Raw genomic sequence first — 14812 nt, 5'->3', positions numbered from 1 at the left:
ATCCAGAAATTCTTGTCATTAATTAATGATTAATTTACCCTTTCAATATATTGAATAGTGTGCTATTCACTGATTATGATAAAAGTGAGTGTTAATGACCCTCCTAGATTACTGTCTGTGTCTTCCTTTTCTCGCATCCCAACAGAATTACCAGGATTTTATATATATATATATATATATATATATATATATATATATATAAAAGCGTGTTCTTCTAAATCCATGTTGACGGCATTTCAAGTGATCGCTTTTATTACACATACGGTGACGTTTATTTCAAAATTGAGGAATCCAAGTATTAATTTTATAATTTGAATAATATATGGAGGAAAAGTTGTTTTTTAAAATATTTTTTATTTAAAAATATATTAAAATAATATTTTTTTATTTTTTAAAATTAATTTTTAATATGAATATAATATTAAAACGATTAGAAACATAAAAAAAATTAATTTGAAAAAAAAATCAAAATTTAATTTTTTTAAAACTGTAATCCCAAACAAGACGTTATATTGTAATTGATATTTATTAATATTATATTCAACAAACTCAAGCTCCCCATCAAAAAAAAAAAAAAAAAAAACAACATCCAGCTACATTTCACTGGATTTTAATGGAGTTTAACATGAATGTAACGCAGTCATAGAATTCCCAACAAGATTAACATAAATACGGTTCAATTTATAAAACAGTGGCAGTTATGAGATATATTTACCATAGCATTTTTTTTAAATACAAATATTGGGAAATTAATGCTATTAAATATCAATTTTGCTGTACCGGAAAGAGTTAAACTATACACTCCAGTTATGATAGTGCTCAATTAATTTGACTAATCATCCTCGATCGATACTCTTTGAATTTACTCAAGATGAACCCCTTTTTCTTTCAATTGTTGATGGAAAAGAAAAGGGAATGCGGTTAAAAAATAAGCCATACCTTCGAACTATATCTTGATAATTTCTCGTACAATGACATTTTTAATGATATAATTCTAAACCTTTTCTTTCTATTTCAACGAAACCATGTAAAAGTATGTCATTAGAACCATCTAATAGGTGGTCCAATGGTAAAAATTTGAGATTAAATGATTTGCTCTCATGTGATCTCAAGTTCAAGTCTTGTAGTTGCTAATATGATGGCCACATGAGACTTACATGATCGTTAATTTTAGAGTCCGTGAAATTAGTTGAGGTACGCCCAAACTAACCCGGACACCCACGTTAAAAAAAAAAAGAGTATGTTATTAATCAAAATCTAATTTGATTTTTTTTTCAAAAAAAATATGGCTCTAGCATTTTTTTAAAAAATCTTAAAATAATAATATATTAAATTAATGTTAATTAACTATCAAATCTGAACCTAGGATGCATGTACATCTCATGTGTTGAATTTGAAACTGTCATGTTGAGAGTTCTGAATGTTGAATTTTCACTTGAAAACATCGGATTCTGTCTCTTTCGAAACTTCTTCAGCTAGTTTATTAATTTTCTTGCCTCTTGAATTTTCTCGACATGATTGCACAAATTGTTTCATGACGTACGTGAGTGAACTTTTTTGCACGAGTTTCTATTTGTTTACGGCGTTTCAAAATGATTTTTAAATCAAAAGGTGTTTTTTTTATATATATATATTTTTTTTACTTGCATTGTAGATTCCGGGTAAATCTAACTATCTAGACCGTAGATTTTTTTTATTTTTTTTCTGACTTGTAGCAAGAAAGATTCGGAGATGAAAAACCGATGGGCAATCCGATACTTAAAAAATGAATTAGAACTTCTAGAAAAATAAACTATAAAAACGGGTCCGCGTGTGAATATATCATTGGTGATGATGTTCTTTTTCTTTAACATGCTAGTCCAGTGGTCCTGCCTTTCCCTTGCTTGCTCTCCTAACATCTCCCTTGTATCAAGGATATATTCTCTTACAAATGCTGAGGTAAATTAATTACGTTTTTTTTTCTTTGTCGGAAGGAAAATGCTCAAATTCAAGATTTCTCCAGGATCAGCCATTGATTCACAAGGCTCCCGAGCTACACAAATTAATTGTTGAATGCCATACATATCGTGTTTCGAGGGATCATTTCAAGTTCATAACTCTGAAAAATAACGTCTTCGGTTTCAGAAACTCTGAAAAATAACGTATTCTTGAACCCAAAGGGATTTATTATCTCCTAATAATCTCCGCCACGGCTACCCATCTAAATATAGAAAACCATCTGTCCCTAACCTTCTAGCTACAACCTACAATCTACATGGTCTAAATTGATAAAAAAAAAAAAAATCCCACATTTCTCATTCGTGAGCGTCACGGTGAAGTTAGCTAGGGGAAGAGGGAGCCAGTGTATTTGCGTGGGGATCTTGCCATGCGTGCTTGACACACACTCTCTCTCCTCTCCTGTATATATTTTTGCCATAAAACATCCTCTCAGTTATAAGACCAGCATCCTGTTGTTTTCCTACGAGCTTTGCGTCTGAGTTGTGTGGATTCGGAAACTGACTAGGCAGAGTACTGGGGGGTCCAAAAATTTGAGAATTTATAGCCTATAAAGCAATTACACATATTTAGCCAGAGACCTTGTGTGCACGACTATGCATGCCCAGGCCCTGGCATCAGTTTTACAGCCTCGATTGCTTAGCCAGGTAAATGAAAGCCAGATCGGTCCTTGTACATTACGTATCATGGTTCTTATGCTTCCGCGATATGTCAAAAAATATTATAGCTAGTACGTTCCAAAGGCAGTATTTTTTTAATATATAAATGAATAATAATAGAATCTAAAGGATTATATTATTTTCAATAAAAGAAAAGGATATTTAAAACGTGTAATCAGGCCCAAACCCAACAAACTCCAAGTCTAAAAAAGATGACCAAAATCCAGAGGGCCTTCGTTAAATCTTTTTTTTTTTTTTGGTCCTAAATGAAGGGCCTAATTAAACTCAAAATAAAGAGACAGTAACAACGAAAATAATGATCTTGTGGGAAGCATATGTCATTGTAGCGTTCTTGTAGCTAAGCTACAGATCGAGTTTGATCATTTTACATCAAGGACATAGGAGTGTGTGAGAGAGTAGGCAGATCACCGAAAACCAAAAGGGGAGAAAAGAGCATTTTCTACATCCATCATGTGGCTTAAAACCATCCAGAACGCCAGATGATCAAAGCATTCCCCACGTATCCGAAGGCATTTCACGGCAGATATCAGTGGGAGATAATTTGACTGCAGACTGCTTAGGATTCTGAATAATGTTTCACAAGTTGGGCTTATTGGTTATTATAATATGATTCCGAGGTACGAATCCATTTTCAATCAACTTGATTCAAGGCGTCCACAGGTGGCTCAGTGCATGATTCCCGTGATACATTGTCGAGAATGAAATTGCTCATAATCCCTTGCTCTCCGTGATTATATTCCATTTTTTGGTCTGGTAGTAATATCCATGTGTTCGTCTTTTGTTTTTGTTTTCATGTGGGTAGGATTAGCTCACATGATGGAGCAGATATGTCATCTATATATATAATGAAGGATATGATTTCTTTAATTTAATTTTTTTTTTTTTTTGCATTTTCTCCCTTCAATTCTCATCATTCTTTTCTCAATTTATCCTTCCATTTTTTCTTGGTTTTGAATTTATCTTCATGAATTGTTTTAATTTACTTTCTATAAAGTTATCACGGTCTCAACAAATATTTTGATATTTTGTATCTATTTGATTTTACGAATATCTATTATTTTGTTATTGTATACTTGAGTAAAAAATAGTTTTTTAAAAATAAATTAAACACAATGAAGTTTATTATCTAAATCATGAATTTGGCAAATTAAGCCGTGAAAACTTGATCAATCTAATATGTCGACGTCTCAATATTTTTTTAAAAAAGGTTATATTGAGTGGTTTTTTTTAAGTCAAACCATGTTTTTTTACTGAATGCTCAAGTTATTTTTGGATTCATTAAGTCAACCGGGTTATATTAGTGTAACTTTTACATATTTAATTTTAAACCTAAATTAAACAAAAGAGTTAGATAAAAAAATTTCAAAATTAACCTACTAAGCAAGGTTTAATGAATAATGTTAAATACTTTTTTATTATTTAAATAATGTTTTTTGTTTGAGTCTCAATATAGCGCTGCCATGTAAACTAACATAATTATAGAAAAATATTCATGATTCTTTCAAAAATAAATAGTGTAACAGAGCACCCTCAACGCTATATATATAGCTTTAAGTTCATGTAACCTATTGTCATTTCTATGGATGTTTAAAAAACTGAGTATATGTAATATTTATATTAATTGGCCTGACCTACCTGACCTGACCTGATGAAGTTAATTAATATAGATATTATAAATAATATGTAAAAAAACCAAATAAATTGATATTATAAGTCAAATACAAGTTGAGATTTTTAAAAATTATTTAACCCACGTAACCTATTTAATTAGTGAATAACCCCAATACTCAATATAAATATTTCTTTGCCATTCTATCTTTTTATTTTATTTTATTTTTATATATCATTTTTTTATATATTTAGCGCTAACTATACTTACACTGGATTTATGTAAAAATGTTCTTGAGAGATTTGTCTCCTATCAATAATAATTTGTATCTTGATAATGCTGAAAAGTCATAACTTTTGTATATTATGATCTATAATCTAAACCATTTGAAAAAACATATTGTGCAAGAACACAATGTTTTCCCCATTTTTCCTTTTATATATAATCTAAAGCATATTTTACTGCAGACAACCCTGGTTATTATTTTTTTTTTTAATATTTTGCTATAAATTTAAAGAGAAAATATATGAAACGAACATTGTGCAGCCCACAAGTTTTATTGTGGACAACACTGTTTATTTTTATTTTTTAAAAAAAAAATATTTTATTTTTTTTCTATATTTTTTAAATTAATTTTAATCTTATTTTTATTTTTATTTATAATATTTAGATTAATATGCCTTTTCTCTTTTATGTTATTTAGAAAGCCTATTTGAAATGATGATTATTTTTTAATTGTGTATTTAATTTTTGAGGAGATTTTTATGATTAATCTATATTTTTTTAATCTTTTGTATAGACAAACTTTATTTTTAAAAATAAAAATAAATTTATTTTCAAATAATATTTCCAATATGAGCAGTCTTACATATATTTTTTTTTATTCAATCAATTTAATATGTGTGTCTATTTTTATTATCGTTTGATTGAATAAAAAAATTATTTTAATTAAAAAATTAAACAAATATAACCGTGTAAATGTCAAGTCATACAAAATTAAATATTTTAATCTACATTCATCTCTCTTAATTTTTCCAGTTTTTATTTTTAGTCATTGTTTATGGTTTTTTTTCACTTATTAATACACATAGTTTTCAATTTATTTGATTAAATTATTGCATATATTTTTTTATTTTCACTTAGAATTTTTTAAATATAAAAACTTGTTAAAAAAATCTATATATAAATTATGTTTTGTTAAAAAAAAATATGTCTGACCTGCGATACATACATCTAGTAGATGTTTATTACATGTGATATTTGTTTTTGATAGGTGGCAACCAACAAGTCTTGACTGACCGCTGCTAGAAGACGTTTCATGATCAGAAAAAACAGATTTAGATGGTCGAGTAAATTTTTTAACTCCTATCAAAAGTGAAATTTTTTATTTTTATGGTTGAAATTGAGGTTTGTGTATAGAATTTCTAAAAAAAAAAAAACTAGAAAAAATAAGAAAAATTAATTTTTATAGTTAAATTTTATACATAATTAATTTGTATCCAACCCCAACATCAATTTTAACCACAAAAACATACATTGTATTGTCATTTAATTGTCACTATCTTGTCTGATTGGAGGGTCAAAAAATAGTGAAAACATTTTTTTCATTTAATGGCATCAATGTCATTTTACTATACAATTAAAAAGTAAAATAATCATCTTGTCCTTGATCAATTTTAAAATGCCAAAATGATCCTATTAATTGCAAAAATAATTCTACCCTCAACCATTATCCTGTCAATATTTTTCTTTTAAAGCACAATATAATAAAAATAATATTCCCATCCAAAATACTTTGTATCCAGAGGAACAATGTTTTTACCATCCCTTCAGTGTTTACCACTTTACCCTATTGCAAAGTTAAATTTCAGTTTCTCTTCTTTTCCTCCAAGTTTTAACTTGTAGCTATTTAAAAATATAAAATTTATTTAATATCATGTTTTTTTATATATTTAATTTTAAAACTGTGATAAATATAAACTATATTATTTTACCCAAAAACATTTACAACTATATTATTAATTTCACTAAAAATTTAAATTTTCTATGCTAGCAAAAAAGAAAAAAGAAAAAAGAAGCCAATATTGTTTCAAAGGCAAGATAAATCTTTGAACTTTTATTTTTCTCAAAATAATAGTGAACTTTTGAGGAAAAAGTAAACAGATGGCGACAGGTTACACGTTACACTGCTGTTAGAATCTGTGTCCACCATGCAGAGAGTTAAGATCTTAGACTATTTGTCATTACTTTGGAGAAATCCCTTCTCCTTCTTGGCTGGCAGTGGGATTCCCAGTGTCAGTGGCGAGCAAGAATTCATGCGAGAGAGAGAGAGGAAAGGGTCAGCAAAATTGATTTTTTGAGTGACAACAACGGGAATACGTACGAGGGCGGCTTCTTTTCTTTCCAGCCTACTGCACACGTAAGGGATCTGTTTTTATGAGAACTGGACATGATGTATTTTTGGATGCCTCAGATTAGGAGTGCATGTCGAGCGATTTTGTTTTCCGTGATGTTATTTATTTTATATTGAGATTATGATATCTTTCCTATAATATTTAATAGTTTTATTGACAGAATTTTTTTATCAACATAAAACATATATTCTATCGGTAATTAATTTACCAACGAAATCACCAATGAAAATGCTCCGTCGTTGAATTTTTCATCAGTAATTTTTTGTCCGTCGGTAATAAAAAAATATTATTACCAACGGATTTACTGACGGAACAGTCGTGTCGGTAATAATATTTTTTTATCAACTAAAAATTGACCTCATATGAAGAAAAAATCTCACAACAACATTTATACAATTATTAAGAACAAAAACAATTAAAAATAAAATAAAAAACAAATATAGTGAAAACAATCATGAAAAAAGAAGGAAAAAAAAAATCTTACCTTAATGTAGTTGCAAGTGAAGCTAAGGAGAGAGAAATTTTTTTTGTAAAGCATATTAATTAAAAAAAAGCTAAGAGGATAAAAGAAGAAAGAAGAAGAAGACATAGTCGAGCATGGAGAAAAAAAAAAGGAGATGAGAAGAAAAAATAAGAGAAAGAAATAGATATTGATGTTTTTTACATATTGTGAAGAAGAAGATATTAATAAGCAATGAGTCTGTCTTTTGTAAAATAAGGAGATTCAGGCTTTTTATTAGGGCGTGTTAGCGACGGATTTACCGACAGATAATTGAATATTAATATTTTTTAATTATTCCGTCGGTAAATCCATCGGTAATTTTTAATTTAAATTTTCAATTTCGTAAAAAGTTTTCAGAAACCGCCAACAATTACCGACGATTTTTCAATCCGTCGGTGATTCCGTCTATAATATTTAAATGAAAATTTTAAATTAATTGAATTTTTTCAGAAAACCGCCAAATAACACCGACGACTTTTCAATCCGTCAGTGATTTTGTTCGTAAAGAACAACAATTAACAGTGCAATTGGAAAGTGAACAGTCCTGGAGCTCTCTGGAAAATACCGACGGAAAATTCTGTCGGTAATTCCCTTTGTAATTGACATGATGAACAGTGTTCACAGTTTACCAACGAATTTACCGATGGATTTTATTCCGTTGGTAACATCATTTTTTTTTGCTTTGTTTTAATTTTGTTTCCCACGGTAATTCTCTCGGTATATACCGAGAGAATATTTCCGTCCGTAAAATATCTCGAAAATTTACCGACGGAAATATTCTCTCGGTATTTCCGTTTATATTTATCGATTTTCTGATAGTGTTTGTATTATTAGCCTATATATACAACTATATATCCCATATTAATTCTTTACTAGATGATGTTAGTGTATCATTAATACATTAATTCGATATACATTTAAAATTTGTTACTAGCAACCTCCCTCCCTTTCCTTGCTCATCTGCTGGTAATTAATTTTAAATTACCACATAATAGGAATTAGATTATTCTCCTATGTACCTTTTTAAATAAAAGTTTTTTGAACTTGAAACTCAAATTTGTATAAGCTTATATTATTTTATATTATTAATTAGATTTTAATTTTTAAAAAGAAAGGAGGTGATGAGATTCTAACTCTTAACCGCTTTTTAATCATTAAAACTCTGATATTATGTCAAAACCATCTCAACCCAAATATTAAAGTTATTAAGTGAAATCCTGATATATAATTTATATTATTATTCAACATAATGAAAATATTATATGTTTATATGGAAAGGCATATATATAGTAATTAAAAAGGCCATGGTTCTAATCCATATCTCTTGATGAAACAAAAATAGGGTCAAATTCTACAGACGGTTTTATTGCGTTGATGGTATTAGTTACATGCGGGTTATCTTCTATCTGGAGTGCACACGTCTTTGTTTTATATATATATATATATATATATATATATGTGTGTGTGTGTGTGTGTGGATCCTTGTAGACTACAACAGCTAGTGCAAAGACTTGACCCTATGATGGCCTTCACAACAGAATGGCTTCTTAGAAATCATTCTATGGCATTTTTCTGGAAGCCATGCATCTGATCATAGCCATTGCAGCCATGGTGAAGGAAATTGTGAGAATCCACCAAGAAAGCATTAGCCTAAGAACAATAATTGCAACGCCAAATAAAATTCACATTACTCCATTGATAAAATTCAAAAGAATTATGGATATTGAATCAATACAAGCAAGAACAGGTAATATGCACAACATAAAATGTTTAGTCACACGAGGTAACAGAAAGCGCTACATGAAGATCATCTAGGTTCCACATATATACATCCGATATGTCTCTAGTTCTTGATGAAAACCTCTTGGATTGTGAGCTGCATGATGATTATTGCTCAAGCTATCACGCACTGAAAATATAATCTCCCTGACAATAGGTTCATATGACCATTTAGAAGATTGCTCGTGCTCAACAATTTTCTCCATGACTGATTCTTAGAAGTAGGTGGGGAGATCATATTCGACACACTGTTTCTCACGTGTCATTACTTGATGTTTGATATCAGGTGAAGACACCAGATCCACACCATATCAGTCCAAGTTAAAATTAAACCACCAGGGTGCCTACATTATAAAAGTCCACGGCCATTTTATCGCCGAGGATCTTGATCCCAGTCAATAAAATACAAGATACTCGCTGTAGACAATTCCACAGTGGTTCCATTTTAAGTCTATCATGTGTAAGCATCTACTTCAAGCCTATACGATATGGTCAGTATTTTCCCATTCCACAACGATTCCATATCACACATGATAGCCTGGGCCAAATCAAAATCATTTTGTAGGGTGCATTACCAATACTGCTAGATATTCAAATATACTTTCATTTCAGTTTTAACTCGTTTCATAATTCGAAGCCAACTCTACCAAATCAGATTGATGCATTAACAGGAAACAGGTTTTAATGGCAAGAAGACAGTTTTACCTTTTCATCAACATCAAGCAAGCCTGTTGATCCTGTTCCCATTCTTGGAAGATAAAAGTTGTGGTAGTCAGTGAAAATTGCTTCAGAAAGGCATGGAGCCTGCATGAACTTCCGATGAAGAGAAACTGCAAGAGTAAGCAACTTCTCAACATGTTCAAAGATGACACACAGGCGTCTAAGGTCTTCAGTGGTCTCGCTGTTGCCAGATATATGATTTGCTGCTACAAAGACAAGATTCGCAAACTTCTAAGCACTCACATGCCAAGATGAGCAAGAAAAAGGCAAGATGAGCAAGAAAAAGGAAGATAAGATATACTTTGCAGAGGCTTCAATGTGGAAGCAATAGTATGGTACAGTTGCTCCTCCATTTTTGTTGTCATCAGCTACAAGCCTCCAAAATTAGGCTGGTGTAATGTATCTGCTGATGCTCTGAAGGCTGTACAAACCATCTGCTCAAGCAGTTGATGAGGCCGCAATGTCTCCAAGTAATGAAGGATCTATGGAATTCAAGTATCTTTTAATTGGTCATAACAATAAAGGAGATAATAGAGTAACTAGAAAGACACAAGAAAGCACCCTGACCAAGATATAAGATATCAGTCAAGACATTGATCTTTGTTTTATTCTTATTTTTTCCTGAAAGAGCCAAAGAGGCCCGTGAATTTGCAATCTGCTTCCTCATTTACTAAAAAAATGCAATGATCTTGCATGTAAGCAACCTCTTCATTGACTAGCCGATCAGATCACTGTTTGCAATTAGTAGAGCTAGTGAAGTGGATTGTGGAGATAATTAGCAAAAAATTCAAACAAATCACGGGTATGAATCAACTGACCTGATCACAAAATTAAAATTTAGTAAAATTTCAAATAACTGGCTTTGCAGCTTCAGCGATTTGAACCGTCTTCTGTTCAAAAGCTGGGTCATGTGACCCATGACATAAGTGTCAAAAGGTTTGAATGTAAACATCATAACTTCTGATTCCGTTTAGTTAAATGAAAGTAACAAGTTCGTAGTACAATCAGAATAATAAGACACAAAGTTAGAGATGAATGTTTTTGGTGAACTTCTACTAGTCCTTTAATCGACTAAGTTTAATTTCCCTAATCTTTTCAGGACAGAAACGATACACATACACAAACCACAAACATAGCATAACATAGAAGTTAGGCTTGATGGTACAAGGTACAAGTGAACATAACATTAAGATTGCAATAAAAAGTTTATCGGACCTTCTATCCTTTCCGAAAGGGGTCTAGTAGAGGTTTCTGCTCATATGCTGGCAAAGCAGGAGCATCATTCCAAATCTTTTGCCATAAATTCCCTTGCTCAGACATCTGTTGTGAAAGTCGGCCTCGTGGTGGCAAATCATCCTTCAAACCCTTTTTCCCTGGACTTTTAGATGGTCTACTTTCCTTGCTATCATCATTCTCCCAATCCCCCCGGTGAATGCCACCGAATAAAATCTTCAAAAACAGCATCTGGATTTGCTGCTTTGAATGCTGACATGTCCAGTTCAAATTTTTCCAAAGATTGCAATATAAAATCTTCGGAAATTCAAAAGGAAAATGTGCTTGCATTTGAAAATGAAAGCATTTGGCAACAAACAAAATAGAGATGGTGAATAAAATAGGCTTCTCTTCTATTACAATGTAAACCATTGTTGTTTTCTATAATTCTTAAGAAGAAGAAAAAAACGTTTTGCTTGTTATTCAAGCCCCTCCCCTGATTTAATTTTGTTATGTTATTGAAATAATATTTTGGATGTGGATACAGAAAGGCAACAATAAATGAACAGCAAAAGTAGCTGACAATACCAAGGACTTAAAAAGAATAAAACGGAAGCTTATTTAGTGCCTGATGATAAGATATCCTTCCTAACTGAGCAGAGAAGTTCTGCAATAAAATAGTATAAAGCTTCCTCGTTAAATAAATTTACACAAAATAAAAAAATTACACCCCCTTGATTAATAAACAGAAAATTTTGGAAAAATTACTCTGCTCGTCACATGTTAGATTCCATAATCCAGATTATAAGATGATCTTTCAAGAGTAACAAGGATACTCATTTTAAAATTGCATATGGAGGTGTTTGAAATCTGTTTCACTTCTTGAGGCAGATAATATTTGAAAAACTTGCTCAGTTTTACTGAACAGAACTAGGGTTTAGCACTTCCTTTTTCCTCTCTAATGATGGTGAACTAAGGGATAGTCAATACCCGTGCTTTATTGAACAGGTTGAATCCCAACTAGGATCAGCCAGTGCTGCCTGTCCTACCGTGATGAAAATTTTTAGTTGAATCAGGGACAACACCACTATCAGATATTAAGAAAAACTTCTGTACATCTTTTGAGACTTAACTACCTGGTGCCAAAGAAATCCTTCCCACTCAAAAACTAGTGGAAAGTTTTTAGATTAGATCATTGATCATCCCATTCACAAGACACAGCTCCTCGTGACTGATGTGATAAGTAATATATGGATACAGCCACAGCAATAATCAACTGACCAGGGAAAAAGGTCGTGGATAAATAAATAATTTGAGCTTACAAAAGAATTCCCAGAAGCTTCAACTGCCTGCAGTCTTTCTTCATGCATGTCTTCTGTAATAAGTGGAGCTTCCTATAATATTTAACAAACAAATATAAATAATCTTTATCCATTGAAGTTAGTTTATAACAATCATGTGATAAGAATGTCAGTCTAGACACAAAGATATAGAAAAACCTGTGTGAAAGGGGCATGCATGCTCTGATACGACTTCAGAAGCTTCATAGAACCCACAACACCAGCTGAGCCCCTCCTGTTATGATCAGAAGATTTCAAAAGATCAGATACAGTGTCCACATGCTTCATGCTAGGCCTTGATGTCGTCGTTCCAGTCCCATGCAAACCATCCTGTGTCAAAGGGCTGCCACATAGACAACAAAGTCATGTGCCAGTGATATGCATGGGATAAAATGAATCATATTCTTGAAGGAAGAAGGTCAAAGGTTGTACTGTCCAATGGTGTATTCTTCATTTCAAAGTAATGTAAATACATTTCTAACAAAAAGAAAAAACAGTCCAGTTCAAACTACACATCCATCAGATACCATTTCTATACTAACAACTTTTGAGCTCTAGAAATTTACTTCATTAACATTTTTAAGAGTAGTAAACCATATATTCCAAAAAAAAGAAAAACTTTGAAGGTTCTTCAAGTACTGGAAAATTAAGCATCCAAACTCTCTTATCTTATCTACGTAAAATTTCACATAACCAACAGCACAATGAGCAAACAACTATGTATCATATGTAATTTAAAAGGCACAAAAGCATAATACAATAGAACAAATCATGGCAGGAAAAGGATTGATGAAGATGAATGCCAACATTCTAATAAGCGAGTTATTTTTTATTCTAACTGAAATATATATTACTGAACATTAATCCATGAGATCCATTGGGCAGCTCTTCTCCTAACACACACACAAAAAGGCATGCAAACAACCTTGGCACAATTATAAGGAAGAAACACAGTTGGAATATGTTGTCACATGAATATGATGCCCATATTGGTTGTTTACAGGAACCTATCTACCAATATGATCAGCCTCGCATCTTCTAGTAAAAACAGTTCCCATATTTTGAATTCCAATAGAAGCCTTCCTAGAAGGATCATGAACTGGAACAAAAGCTGGCCACAAGCTGCATTTTCCAAGTACAAGGCATTAGAAGCCAATTCAATGTGCTCACATTCTAAATTCTAATGCAACAGAGTTACAGAAATTAGTTATTTAGTGTGGGCAATCCTTCGTGGCAAACCTATTGAAACTTCAGTTTTATTTTAATAAGAAAGGAAACAAGACTGGTATTACATTAGCCCAAACAACAAACGTGATGTTGCTACTAATAAAATGTAAGCCTATAAACCAACACATTAAACTAACATCTAGAATCTTTGATTTGAAACTCACCTGGAGCAATATGTCAAAGCAATTGCAAACGCACTTCAGAGTTTACAAGCCTTAGGTGAATCAAGAACCACACCACTAGCACTTTGAGGAGCAATAACCTGGTGATCCAAAAACATATTAGCTATGACTACAACAAAACATCAAATAGAGCAGAGCAAACTGCAACACAGCGACTTTGCAAATACCAAAAAAATCTCCCTCCAAAGCATAACTGCAAACCATGCAACATACTATTCCCATCCATAATTTTTCCTGCATCATCTAAAAATTAAATAAACAAAAAAGATTCCATAAAAATCTACCGCGATAAGTAATACAATTTTAGAACAAAATGCTTCAAGTACCACCGCCGTTGGTTTCAAAATAGTACTCCATGTTATAGCTTTTCGTCGTGTGTTTCGGGTCGAATTTAACCTTATATAGCTTCTGCGAAAAATTCAACTTAACTGCACCCTTTTCCTACAGTCAAATAATCAACAAAATCCATAATGGACCACCCTATTTGCCGCCTCATTCATTCCCATAAACCAGTAAATTTACTTGTAAATTGAGCAAAATTACTCGTAAATTTTTTGGACCATCGGCAAGCCACTGCCTACAAACTGCCTCTGTTTCAGAAATAAACCTACAAATTAAAGAACCGAAAAGGAAAATAAAACAGTAATCATCCCCCTTGCATTTGCTTCTTATATAAAAAATCCATATAGTAAACGTATTATCATAATAATAGTAAAAGTACCTTTCCCAAGCAGAGGCGAGTGTAAAATCATCAAATCTTTCGAGCTGCATATCCAGTAAATGAAACACGATTAATCAATTGAGATAAATAAGGAGGATTGATCGTATGAATTTGAAAATTCGAAATTATAACTGTACCTCCTCTTCGTCATCTCCAGATAGGCCCATTTTGCTGGTCGATGCCATTAAAGATGACGGCATGTTATGCTGGAAATGTAGTTCCAATTATTTTTTAAAGTATATTTTATGTTAAAATGTATTAATTAATTAAGATAAATAAGGAGCATTTTAGTTATTATTAGTTTAATTTTATGTGTTAAGTTAAAATTTATGTTAAAGTAGCTATTAAATAGAAAGCAATTCAAAAATGTTGGGTTAAAATTATTTTTAAAGATAAAATAACTAGAAATTAATATATAAAAAAATGTGTTT

At 31.5% G+C, this 14812-nt stretch overlaps 1 pseudogene; it reads right to left on the bottom strand.

Moving 5' to 3' along the window:
• Positions 1–8876: 8876 nt before the first annotated feature.
• On the bottom strand, positions 8877–14589 carry LOC18095133 (uncharacterized; annotated as a pseudogene).
• Positions 14590–14812: the final 223 nt, after the last annotated feature.

Source organism: Populus trichocarpa, chromosome 1, assembly GCF_000002775.5.
Source record: "Populus trichocarpa isolate Nisqually-1 chromosome 1, P.trichocarpa_v4.1, whole genome shotgun sequence".
NCBI classification, from domain to species: domain Eukaryota; kingdom Viridiplantae; phylum Streptophyta; class Magnoliopsida; order Malpighiales; family Salicaceae; genus Populus; species Populus trichocarpa.
Note: the sequence above shows the minus strand (reverse complement) of the source record. Positions and strands in the feature narration are given on the sequence as shown.